The following is a 12,409-nucleotide window of genomic DNA, read 5'->3' as shown; positions in this document are numbered from 1 at the left end:
CGCGCCTCACCTGTAATTTTGTGTCTCAGCCTTTAAATAGACCCCTTATTCGACCCATATCAGCCCCCACTTATTTTATAAACCCTAGGCACTTAAAAGACTCTGTGAAATACGAATTCTCTTGCTATCTCTCACGTTCTTGGATTCGGTAAGCGATTTTAACACTCCGTTCTTTGTTAAATCAATTCCTTATCGCGTATATCGATTGTTAACTTATTCGAACCCTTTTTCCAGCGTGTTGTGGATGTTGATTCATTATTTTCATTCGGTTCTTTCGCTGATCTTGCTTCTTAACGGTATGTGTTGCTATCCCTTGATTTATGAGTAGGGCTTCATGTGTTGGGTTGCTAGATTGTGTTCTAATGTGATTTACCCATGTTATGGATGATTCGATCTCTGAATTTTCATGTCAATTCTGTAATAGGGTGTTTAGCATTAGATTGACTTGATTTAATCATTAGAACTCATGTCAATTGTTGGGTTTAAATGCTAGTTAATTTCGTATGTTAATGGGTTGTTAAATTGCTGTTTTAGCATTGTTATAGAGGGCTGGAAATTCATGTTTTGGGGCTGATCTTATGTGTGTGAATCAATGGTATATTTTTGACATGCTTGGTAAATCATAGGTTGATTATATGGCTTATAATGCATGATTTCACCTTGTTGTTGTGTTGATTAGTTTTTAATGCTCTAGTTGCTGCCCACTATTGTGTTGGGGCTGTTTTGTATCATTCTTGACATGTTGGCATTGCTTTATTTGTGTTATACTCATTCGTGTTGATTATGCCTGTAGAAAAGTTGTTGCCATGATTTGATTATCGTTTCAAATCTGAGTTTGACGTTTAAATGGATGATTTAATCCTTTTTGGTTCATTTAAAAGAAGTTTAACATACTTGTGTTAGTATGGTGTGATTTGCCAATTGTTGGCTAAACGATGGATTGTGTTATTTCTTTTAAAAGACTATACTTTTCATTCAAGTTATTCAGAATGTAAACTTGGGTTTTATTTTGATTTAACTTTGGGTTGGGTTTGACTATGGTCGCCCAACAAGTGGGAAGAAGCTTGGAAGTTTTGATAACTCGGCTGACTCACTGGTATGGATTTAAACTTGGGTTATTTAAAACTGTTTTCTGAATTATTCAATTGTGTTTTGAAATGGAAACTTATATGGTTTGTATTCTATAACTTGGGTTATGGTTTGGATGCGTATGAACCTTATGTATTCGGTTATACGTTAGCTTGTTATTACGTGTGCTAGTCCTACATATTGTCTAGTACTCCCTAGAGTTAGGTTATGTTTTTAATTATTATTTATACCTTGTCTAGACTCATCGACCGTTCGTGCTTCGGAGACGAACCGGGATTAGATTGCTTGCCAGGTTATCACGTGGATCAGCAAGCAGTGAGTTTATATCGCTATTTACCGCTTATATTAAGTAAATTGTGTTTTTGCATATATATATTGTATATACAGCTTTCGAACTGTTTTCAACATTATGGATCTGAATTGGAACGGGCTACTCGATGGGCATCATCGAGACTGCGTGCGCACCGGTATATGATCATATGGTATTTGAGGTAGGTTCGAGATACGTCTCGCCTTAGTGAGGGCGCCGGTGGAAGATACGTCTCATGGGACTCACGTGTTTATCTGAGTGACAGTCGGGGATCGGTTAAGGAGATACGTCTCACCGACACGACAACTGGATTTAGATTATTTGTGGTTTAGGGTTTCAATGCTTATCCATAATGATAAATTGCTTTACAAATGTTTTAAGGTTTTTAAAGGTTTTCACTTAATAAATGTAAATAGTTGTATGAACTCATCTCAGTATATCTGACCCCGTTGTTTTCCCAATTTTTCCAGGGTTATGATTTGAGCGAGTCAACTGGTCTCCGATTCTTTATTTCCTCGGAGGTCTTACTTTATTTTATTAAAGTTATTGAAGTGATTTTACTCTTAGACCGCAGTAGTAATTAGAAGTCTTACTTGTGTAGTACTTGTTGTCAGATTAACTCAATTGGATTATTTGTTGATTGGTATTATTATATTAACTTTGGTTATTTAATATTTATGCCATGTTAGAGACTCGGAGTTGACCGAGCATTTATTATATATATGTTGTACATATAAACTGCTATATTAGGTTGGAGTCTCGGTTGCCCCCGAGCATGTGGTTTTATGCAGGTACAATGTTTTAAATGATTAAAGTATGTTATCCGCAAGGCTTGCTACGGGTTTTGGTACAACCATACCCATACCCTAGCGCCGGTCGCGATTCATGAAAATGGGTCGTGACAGACTGGCCGACAATGGCACAAGATGCAGCAAGCTTGGTACAAAAATGCGAGAAATGTCAATATCACCAGAATGTGCATCATCAACCCACAACCGAGCAAAGTCCGATAATAAGTCCCTCGCCATTCAGTACATGGGGTATTGACATCGTTGGCCCCTTCCCGACAGCAAGTGGGCAAAGGAGATTCTTGATAGTAGCTGTCGATCATTTCTCCAAATTGGTGGAAGCCGAAGCTGTCTCCACCATAACAGAAGCACGAGTGCGAAGTTTTGTCCGAAGAGAAATCATTTGTCGTTTCAGAATTCCAAGAATCATCATAACCGACAACGGTAAACAATTCGACAAAAAAAATTTCAGAGACTTCTACACTGAGAAGGGAATCAATCTAAGGTTCACCTTGGTCACCCACCCCAGACCAATGGGATGACCGAGGTAACCAACAGAACCATTGTTAACGGATTGAAAAAGCGCCTGGACGAGGCAAAAGGTTGATGGGCCGACGAGCTACACAATATTTTATGGTCATACAGAACCACGCCGAAAGCCGGCATAGGAAGAACCCCATACAGCCTAACCTATGGGTGTGGAGCAATGGTACCCGTAGAAATAGGCATGCCTACCATCAGAGTACAATACTTCGATGAGCAACAAAACGAAGAAAACACCAGACTTTGCCTTGATTTGCTAGAAGAACGAAGAGAACAGGCACTGATGCACATCGAAGCATACAAGTAGAGGATGACAACATATCATAACAAAAGGGTTACACCCCTAACGTTTGAGGTAGGAGATCTAGTACTATGAAGAGCCGACATAGCAAGTGGTAATGCAGGGGTATCCAAGCTCGGAGCAAACTGGGAAGGACCCTACCAAGTAAAGAAAGTAGGGAAAGGAGGGGCCTATTACCTAACATATCTGTCAGGTCGAGACTTACCTAGAACCTGGAATGCCATAGTTCTTAAAAGATTCTATCAGTAGACAACACTCAGGTTATCGAGTCTGTCAGGGGTTTTTTCACTTGCATTCAAGTCAAAATCGGTTGTAGGCTAGAATGCAAGTTTTTCCTCTATCAATAACAGAAAGAAGAAAAGAAACAAAATGTGTCCATAGCTTAAACCAAGATGAAGCAATCGCTTTAACCGAGTTAAGCCATAGCTTAAACCAAGTCGAAGCAATCGCTTTAACCGAGTTAAGCCATAGCTTAAACCAAGATAAAGCAATCGCTTTAACCGAGTTATGCCATAGCATAAAACAAGTCGAACCAATCGCTTTAACCGAGTTAAGCCATAGCGTAAACCAAGAAAAAAAACAATCGCTTTAACCGAGTTAAGCCATAGCTTAAAACAAGTCAGAGCAATCGCTTTAACCGAGTTAAGACATAGCTTAAACCAAGACGAAGCAGTCGCTTTAACCGAGTCGAAGCAATCGCTTTAACCGAGTTAAGCCATAGCTTAAACCAAGACGAAGCAATCGCTTTAACCAAGTTAAGCCATAGCTTAAAACAAGTCGAAGCAATAACTTTAACCGAGTTAAGCCATAGCTTAAACCAAGACGAAGTAATCGCTTTAACCGAGTCAAAGCAATCACTTTAAGCGAGTTAAGCTAGTGCTTAAAGAAGGTCAAAGCAATCGCTGTAACCGAGTTAAGCCATAGCTTAAAACAGGTCAAAACAAGTCACTTTAACCGAGCAACGTCATAACTTGAAAAAAAAATTAAAACAAGTAACTTAATGAAAATGCAAAAAATAAAAGAATCACGGACGAATACATATCAAAAGCATAAAACATAAATCATAACAAAGATCAGAAGGCGAGGAAGACACAATAATCAAACACCCTCAACACCAATATATTAACCAAAAATTGTTTACAAGATACAGTACAAGCCAACTCTAGTACAACATTACTGACGTGCTCGTGAACTGACAAACCAGTCCCAGAAGAAGTACCACAATTTTCATTCAAACCGGCCTCCTCATCATGCCGAACCTCCAATAGCAAAGTTGGAGACGAAGTAGCAGCAACATCAGCTTTTTTCTGTATAACAACACAAGCTACTTCGGTCCCAGCAACATCAACCTTCTCGGTCACAGCGACATCAGTGCCCTGAGTCGAAACTTCATCCTTAGAGGGAACGGCATCATCTTCAAGCTCTCTCCGCAGCTCGGCCGCAAAATCCTCAACACCTGTTCCTCAGCATTCAACTCCTTCACTTTTTCCTCGGCAAGTTTTTGCTCGGTTTGAAGCTTTTGGTACATGCCATCCATGTCAAGATACAAAAAAGACGGATCAACATCAGCTCGGAGAAGCGGCCCAACACGCTCTTTTAGATCATCTTTCATGGCATCGGTAAGGTGAGCAAACTCCACCATCAAATCATCTCGCTGAGTCTCCACCACTTTGGTAGTGTCATCAAGAATATCATGCAGTCGCATATAACTCTGATGATGATCATCGATGATCTTCTGAAAATCAGTTTTCTCTTTATTGAACGTCTCGGTCAGCTTCACTCGAAGCTCCTCTTTCTCCTTATCAAAAGCATTCTTGGCAAGAGCGAGCTCGTTCCTTTCCTTGATCAGGACAAATATCTACTTATTCAGCTTTTCAATCTTGGCATTGAATTTCTCCGTATTGCTAGCCAGAACCGACTCTACATTCGCCCTCTGCAGCTGCTCCTTCTCCAGATCTGCAATGGCAGTGGTCAGTTTCTCCCTATCATCCGAAGCCTGAGCAGACAAGTCTTCTTGGAACGACCGAGCTCCCAACAGGTGGTTAATTAACTAAGAAAACCGACATAAAAAAAACTTAGTAAAATAAACACAAAAACGGAAAACGGAAACAATCAAATCAAACACACACCTGGAAGGACAGAGATACACTCGTATCAAGAAAGTCTTTCTGAGGGGTAGCATAAAGAGCTTCCTGATCCCGATGAAAAGACACCGTCTTCCCAAGGAAGACTGAAGTCGTCAGCGAATCAACGGTGTCCTCCATCAATTTAGACTTCAAATAACGAGCGAGAAACCGAGGAGTCAGCTTCACATCTTCGGTGTCAACCGGATTAACTCCAGAATCACCCATCTTGGCTTTCTTCTTGAAAGGAGACAAAACCTTGTCCATCCCAGACTCAACAAATGTAGAGGCTCCCAACCCCACAACCACATCAGACCCACAGGGAAGAGTAGAGGCACCCTTCACCTCGGCCACCGAGCAATGCTCTTTGCCCTTATCCAAGTTCTTCCTTTTGACAGGCTTGAAAGGAGGAGGCACAGTCGACAATGGATTAGCAGGGGTTATAACTTGTGCCCCTAAAGCAGCTTTCTCCCCAGCAGTTTTCCCTCCAACACCAGCCTCGGCAGCCACACCATCACCGAGCAATGCTCTTGGCAGCCACACCATCACCTTTTCGTCTAGCAACGTTGAAAACAGTCATATTAAACACCGCAAAACCGAAAAAAAAAGACCAATAAGAACAACAGAACAATACAAGGTAATACAAAGGAAAAACCAAGTAGAAAACAAATACCGAGAACAACCTTCCCGCTTCGGGTCAAACTTAGCAATAGGCAGCCAGTCGTCTTCAAAACGTCCTGGAGAAGTACATTGTTCTCATTCCCAGCAGCGTCCCGTCTCAAAAGGGTCACAGGAGATGTGCACAACCACCGACGAGGCAGGTCGGCGAAGGCAGTAGGGTGACGAATCTGAAACCAATCTTCCCTAAACCTCTTAACCGAGGTAGATACTTTCTCTTTAACATGCCTAGGCTCGGACATAAGAATTTTTAAGGTAGAAAAATCATAAGCACCGCAAAAGATAAGACTATAAATACTAGCAAAAAACTCAACCGAGAAAGGAATCTTATGTCGATACACAACCGACGAAGACAAAGGAAGTGCCTAATGCCATTTGGGTGAAACTGACTAAGAGACATGTTATAAAATTTCAAAAAGGCCACTAAGTCGGCCTGAAGGGGAATGCGGACACCAGAATGAAGGTGTTCTATGCTTATTACTATAAAATACAGATCAACCGGGGTGTTTATTGTCAGACCGGGAAGAGACAATGAAAACCGATACCCCTCACGTAAATTTATCTGAGAAAGAAGATAATCCAGATATCCCTGATTCAGCTCGGCAAAAGTAGTTTCCATCCTCACTCGCCTTGGCTTAACAGAAGAGGTCGCTTCTGAGAAACCAACTTCCTCTACCTTATTTATCCAGGGAATATCAACGGACCCTCCCTTGGCCGAGTCAGAACGCTCGGCCTCAGATTTATTCCCTCTCGAAGTACACTCATCCGACTCACCCTCACCATCATCGTAAACGTCCAAAAAATCATTATGGGAATCCTCCTCATACGACATTATTCAACCGAGATGAAAAAACAACTCTAAATGAATCAAATCACCCAACTATACTAACCCAGAAAGCAAACACTCAAGAACACGAAGAACAAACGGAAAAAAGATGAAGAAATAACAATAAACAAGGTCAAAATAAAGGAAAAAGAAGAACTTACTGATGAAAATCTTCGAAAGTAGAAAAGTAGACCCCAACAAAGCAAAGAAAAGAAAGAAACGAGAGCAAAGAAAGGAAAAAGAAAACTAAGCAAAGGAAAAAATGAGGGTTTTTATAGAAACTGAAGCGGGGCAACTAAAACGACGCCTCAATATATGTGCTAGTGGATAGCAGATGTCAACAGGAAAAATTAAATGAAAGACACGTGTCATCGAAACGTATCAGATAAGAAAGCAATTCAAAAGACACCCAAGAGATGACGGAGCAAGATCAAAACCGAGCAAGCAAGAAATACCAAATCAAACAAAACTCGGACATAAATATCCGAACAAACTAGGGGGGGACTTGTGATAACAACACAGATGAACAATCTAAAAAATAGAACATAAACCGAGTAAGACACACCACAACACCATCTCGGCTCAACCGAGTAAGACACACCACAACACCATCTCCGCTCAACCGAGTAAGACACACCACAAGACCACCTCGGTGAGACGAGTAAAACACATAGCAACACCATCTCGGATACACCGAGCAGCATACATCGCAACATCATCTCGGCTTTGTCCGGGTTTACCTTTCACTGATTACAAAGACAAATATGTCAGAAAGTACCCTGACATTCCAAACAATATCTGCACAGACAAAGATAATGAAATCAGACTTGTCGGCCCAGACAAAGAGGAACAAAGACATAGTATAAAAGGCTAAGAAAAAGTAGGTAAATAGGTTAATTCTCTTTATCTCTCAACAAAAAACTCTTATTCACGTCTTATTCTTTCTCTCACTAAAATACCTATTGACTTGACTGTCGGAGCGGTTTGCCGGAGTCCCCTTCCGGCGCCCTTCTAACGGTTGTATTATGCCTTTCAGACACGATTGTGAAGCCACCACTGGATCAAGGAGTCGCCGCCATTCTGCAAGTTATCAGTTACGAAACAAATTCAAACGTTTGAAATATTACGAAACAAATCCAATCGTTTCACCTTTTTAGCGATTTATGCCAAACGTGTAAAACTTTACGAATCAAATCCAAACGTTTAAAATGTTACGAAAAAAATTCAAACGTTTAAAACGTCACGAAACCAATCCAAATGTTTAAAGCGTTACGAAACAAATCGAAACGCTTAACCTTTTTAGCCATTTAAGCCAAACGTTTACAAACGTTATGAAACAAATCCAAACGTTTCCCCTTTTTAGCAATTTAAGCCAAACGTTTACAAACGTTACAAAACAAAACCAAGCGTTTCACCTTTTTAGTGATTTAAGCCAAACGTATAAAACGTTACGAAACCAATCCAAACGTTTCAACTTTTTAGAAATTTAAGCCAAACGTTTACAAACTTTATGAAACAAATCCAAACATTTTCTCTTTTTAGCAATATAAGTCAAATGTTTAAAACGTTACAAAACCAATCCAAATGTTTAAAACATTACGAAACAAATCAAAACGTTTCACCTTTTTAGAGATTTAAGACAAACGTTTACAAAAGTTACGAAACCAAAAACGTTACGGAACAAATCCAAACGTTTCACCTTTTCAACGATTTAAGATAAATGTTTACAAACGCTACGAAACAAATCCAAACGTTTCACTTTTTTAGCGATTTAAGCCAAATGTTTACAAATGCTACGAAACAAATCCAAACTTTTAACATTTTTAGCGATTTTAGCCAAACGTTACAAAACAAATCCAGAAATTTCACCTTTTTAGCGATTTAAGCCAAAACTTAAGAAAAAATCCAAACGTTTCACCTCGTTACCAATTTAAGCCAAATGTTTACAAGCGTTACGAAACAACTCCAAACATTTCACCTATTTAGCGATTTAAACCAAACGTTTAAAACATTACGAAACAAAACCAAACGTTTCACCTGTTTAGAGATTGAATCCAAACGTTTACAAACGTTACGAAACGAATCCAAACGTCTAAAATATTACGAAACAAATCCAAACGTTTCACATTTTTATCGATTTAAGCTAAACTTTTTCAAACGTTGCGAAACAAATCCAAATGTTTCACCTTTTTAGCGATTAAATCCAAACGTTTAAAACGTTAAGAAACCAATCTAATCGTTTCCCCTTTTTAGTGATTTAAGCCGTACATGTAAAACATTACAAAACCAATCCAAAGGTTTAAAATATTACGAAACAAATACAAACGTTTCACCTTTTTAGCGAATAAGCAAAACATTTACAAACGTTACAAAACAAATTCAAACGTTTCACATTTTTAGCAATTTAAACCAAACGTTACGCAACATTTAAATCACTAAAAAGGTGAAATGTTTGGATTAATTTTGTAAAGTTTTAAACGTTTGGATTGGTTTCGTAACGTTTTAAGCATTTGGCAGGTTTCATCTTTTTAGCGATTTAAGCTAAACGTTTAAAACTTTACGAAACCAATCCAAACGTTTAAAATGTTACGAAACAAATCCAAACATTTCACCTTTTTAGCGATTTAAGCCAAATGCTAACAAACGTTACGAAACAAATCCAAACGTTTCACATTTTCAGCGATTTAAGCCAAACGTTTACAAACGTTACGAAACAAATCCAAAAGTTTCCCCTTTTTAGTAATTTAAGCCAAGCGTTTACAATCGCTAAAAAGGTGAAATGTTTCGATTTGTTTTAAACATTTATCATTTTTATCCAAACGTTTAAAGCGTTACGAAACAAATCCAAACGTTCAAAACGTGATGAAACAAATCCAAAAATTTAAAGCGTTACGAAACAAATCCAAACGTTTAAAACGTAAAGAAACAAATTCAAACGTTTAAAACGTTATGAAACAAATCCTAATATTTACAAACGTTACGAAACAAATCCAAATGTTTCACCTTTTTAGCGACTTAAGCCTAGCCATTGAAGCCAAACGTTTACAAACGTTACGAAACAAAACCAAACGTTTCCACTTTTTAGCGATTTAAGCCAAATGTTTACAAACGTTATGAAACAAATCCAAACGTTGCACATTTTGAGCGATTTAGGCCAAACGTTTAAAACGTTATGAAACAAATTAAACGTTTCCCCTTTTTAGCAATTTAAACCAAATGTTTACAAACGTTACGAAACAAAAACAAACATTTAAAACGTTACGAAACAATCCAAACGTTTCCCCTTTTTAAGCGAAACATTTAAAACGTTATAAAACCAGCCCAAACGTTACAAAACAAATCCAAACGTTTAACCTTTTTAGTGAATTAAGCCAAACGATTACAAACATTACGAAATAAATCCAAACGTTTCACCTTTTTAGTGAATTAAGCCAAACGATTACAAACGTTACGAAATAAATCCAAACCTTTCATCTTTTTAGCAAATTAAGCCAAACATTTACAAACGTTACAAAACCAATCCAAATGTTTCCCCTTTTTAGCAATTTCAACCAAATGTTACGAAACAAATCCAAATGTTTCACATTTTAAGCGATTTAAGCCAAAAATTTAAAACATTACGAAACCAATCCAAACGTTTAAAACGTTACGAAATAAATCTAAAGTTTCACCTTTATATTAATTAAATAAATCTAAACCAATTGAAACGTTTAAAACGTAACGAAACCAAGCAAACCGGTACGAATAAAAACCAAACGTTTCACCTTTTTAGCAATTAAAGCCAAACGTTTACAAATGTTACAAAACAAATCCAAACATTTAACTTTTTTAGTGATTGACACCATACGTTTAAAACGTTACGAAAAAAAGTCTGGATTTGTTTCGTAACATTTGTAAACGTTTGGCTTAAATCTATAAAATTGTGAAATGTTTGGATTTGTTTCGTAATGTTTGTAAATGTTTGGCTTAAATTGCTAAAAAGGGAAAACGTTTGTTTTGTAATGTTTGTAAACATTTGGCTAAAATTGCTAAAAAGGTGAAACGTTTGGATTTATTTCGTAACGTTTGTAATCGTTTGGCTTAATTCGCTAAAAAGGTGAAACGTTTGGATTTGTTTGAAATATTTGGATTGGTTTCATAAAGTTTTAAATGTTTGGCTTAAATTTATAAAAAGGGGAAACGTTTAAATTGTTTGTAATGTTTTAAATGTTTGGATTTGTTTTGTAACGTTTGTAAGTTTCGCTTCAATCGCTAAAAATAATAAACGTTTGGATTTGTTTCATAACGTTTTAAACGTTTGGATTGGTTTCGTAATGTTTTAAATGTTTGGCTTAAATAGCTAAAAAGTTAAAACGCTAAAAAGGTTAAACGTTTTGATTATTTCGTAACGTTTGTTTACGAAACAAAACCAAACATTTACACTTTTTAGCAATTTAATCCAAACGTTTACAAATGTTACGAATTAAATTGAAACGTTTAAAACGTCACGAAAGAAATCCTAACGTTTCACCTTTTTAGGAAACAAATCAAAACGTTTAAAACGTTACGAAACATATCCAAGCGTTTTCCCTTTTCAATGATTGAAGCCAAACGTTTACAAACGTTACAAAACAAATCAAAATGTTTCCCCTTTTTAGCAATTTAAGACAAACGTTTGTAAATGTTACGAAACCAATCCAAACGTTTTATCTTTTTAGCGATCTAAGATAAACGTTTACAAACGTTACGAAACCAATCCAAACGTTTAAAACGTTAAGAATATTACGAAATAAATCGAAACGTTTTATATTTTTAGCGATTTAAGCCAAACGTTTACAAACGTTAAGCAACAAATCCAAACATTTCACCTTTTTAGCAATTTAAACAAAATGTTTACAAACTTTACGAAACAAATCCAAACGTTTCACATTTTTATTGATTTAAGCCAAACGTTTGTTTCGTAACGTTTGTAAATGTTTGGCTTAAATCATTAAAAAGGTGAAACATTTGAATTTGTTTCGTAATGTTTTAAACGTTTGGATTGGTTTTGCAACGTTAGTAAAATTTGTACTTAAATTGCTAAAAGAGTGAAACGTTTGGTTTTGTTTCAAAACGTTTGGCTTAAATAGCTAAAAAGGTGAAACGTTTGGTTTTGTTTTGTAACGTTTTAAACGTTTCGCTTAAATCGCTAAAAAGGTGAAACATTTGGATTTGTTTCATAACGTTTGTAAACATTTGGCTTAAATCGCTAAAAAGGTGAAATGTTTGGTTTTGTTTCATAACGTTTTAAACGTTTGGCTTAAATCGCTAAAAAGGTGAAACTTTTGGATTTGTTTCGTAACATTTGTAAATGTGTGGCTTAAATTGCTAAAAAGGTGAAATCTTTGAATTTGTTTCGTAACAGTTATAAACGTTTGGCTTAAATCACTAAAAATGTGAAACGTTCGGATTGGTTTCATAACGTTTGTAAACGTTTGGCTTAAATCGCTAAAAAGGTGAAACATGAAACGTTTGGATTTGTTTCGTAACGTTTTAAACTTTTGGATTGGTTTTGTAACGTTTTAAATGTTTGGCTTCGATCGCTAAAAATGGGAAACATTTGGATTTGTTTCGTAACATTTGTAAACGTTTGACTTAAATAGCTAAAAAGGTGAAACATGTGGTTTTGTTTCGTAACGTTTGTAAGCATTTGGACGTTTGGAATTGTTTCGTAACATTTTAAACGTTTTGGTTATATAGCTAAAAAGGTGAAACGTTTGGATTTGTTTCGTA

This window comes from Mercurialis annua, linkage group LG3 (genome assembly GCF_937616625.2).
Source record: "Mercurialis annua linkage group LG3, ddMerAnnu1.2, whole genome shotgun sequence".
NCBI classification, from domain to species: Eukaryota; Viridiplantae; Streptophyta; class Magnoliopsida; order Malpighiales; family Euphorbiaceae; genus Mercurialis; species Mercurialis annua.
Note: the sequence above shows the minus strand (reverse complement) of the source record.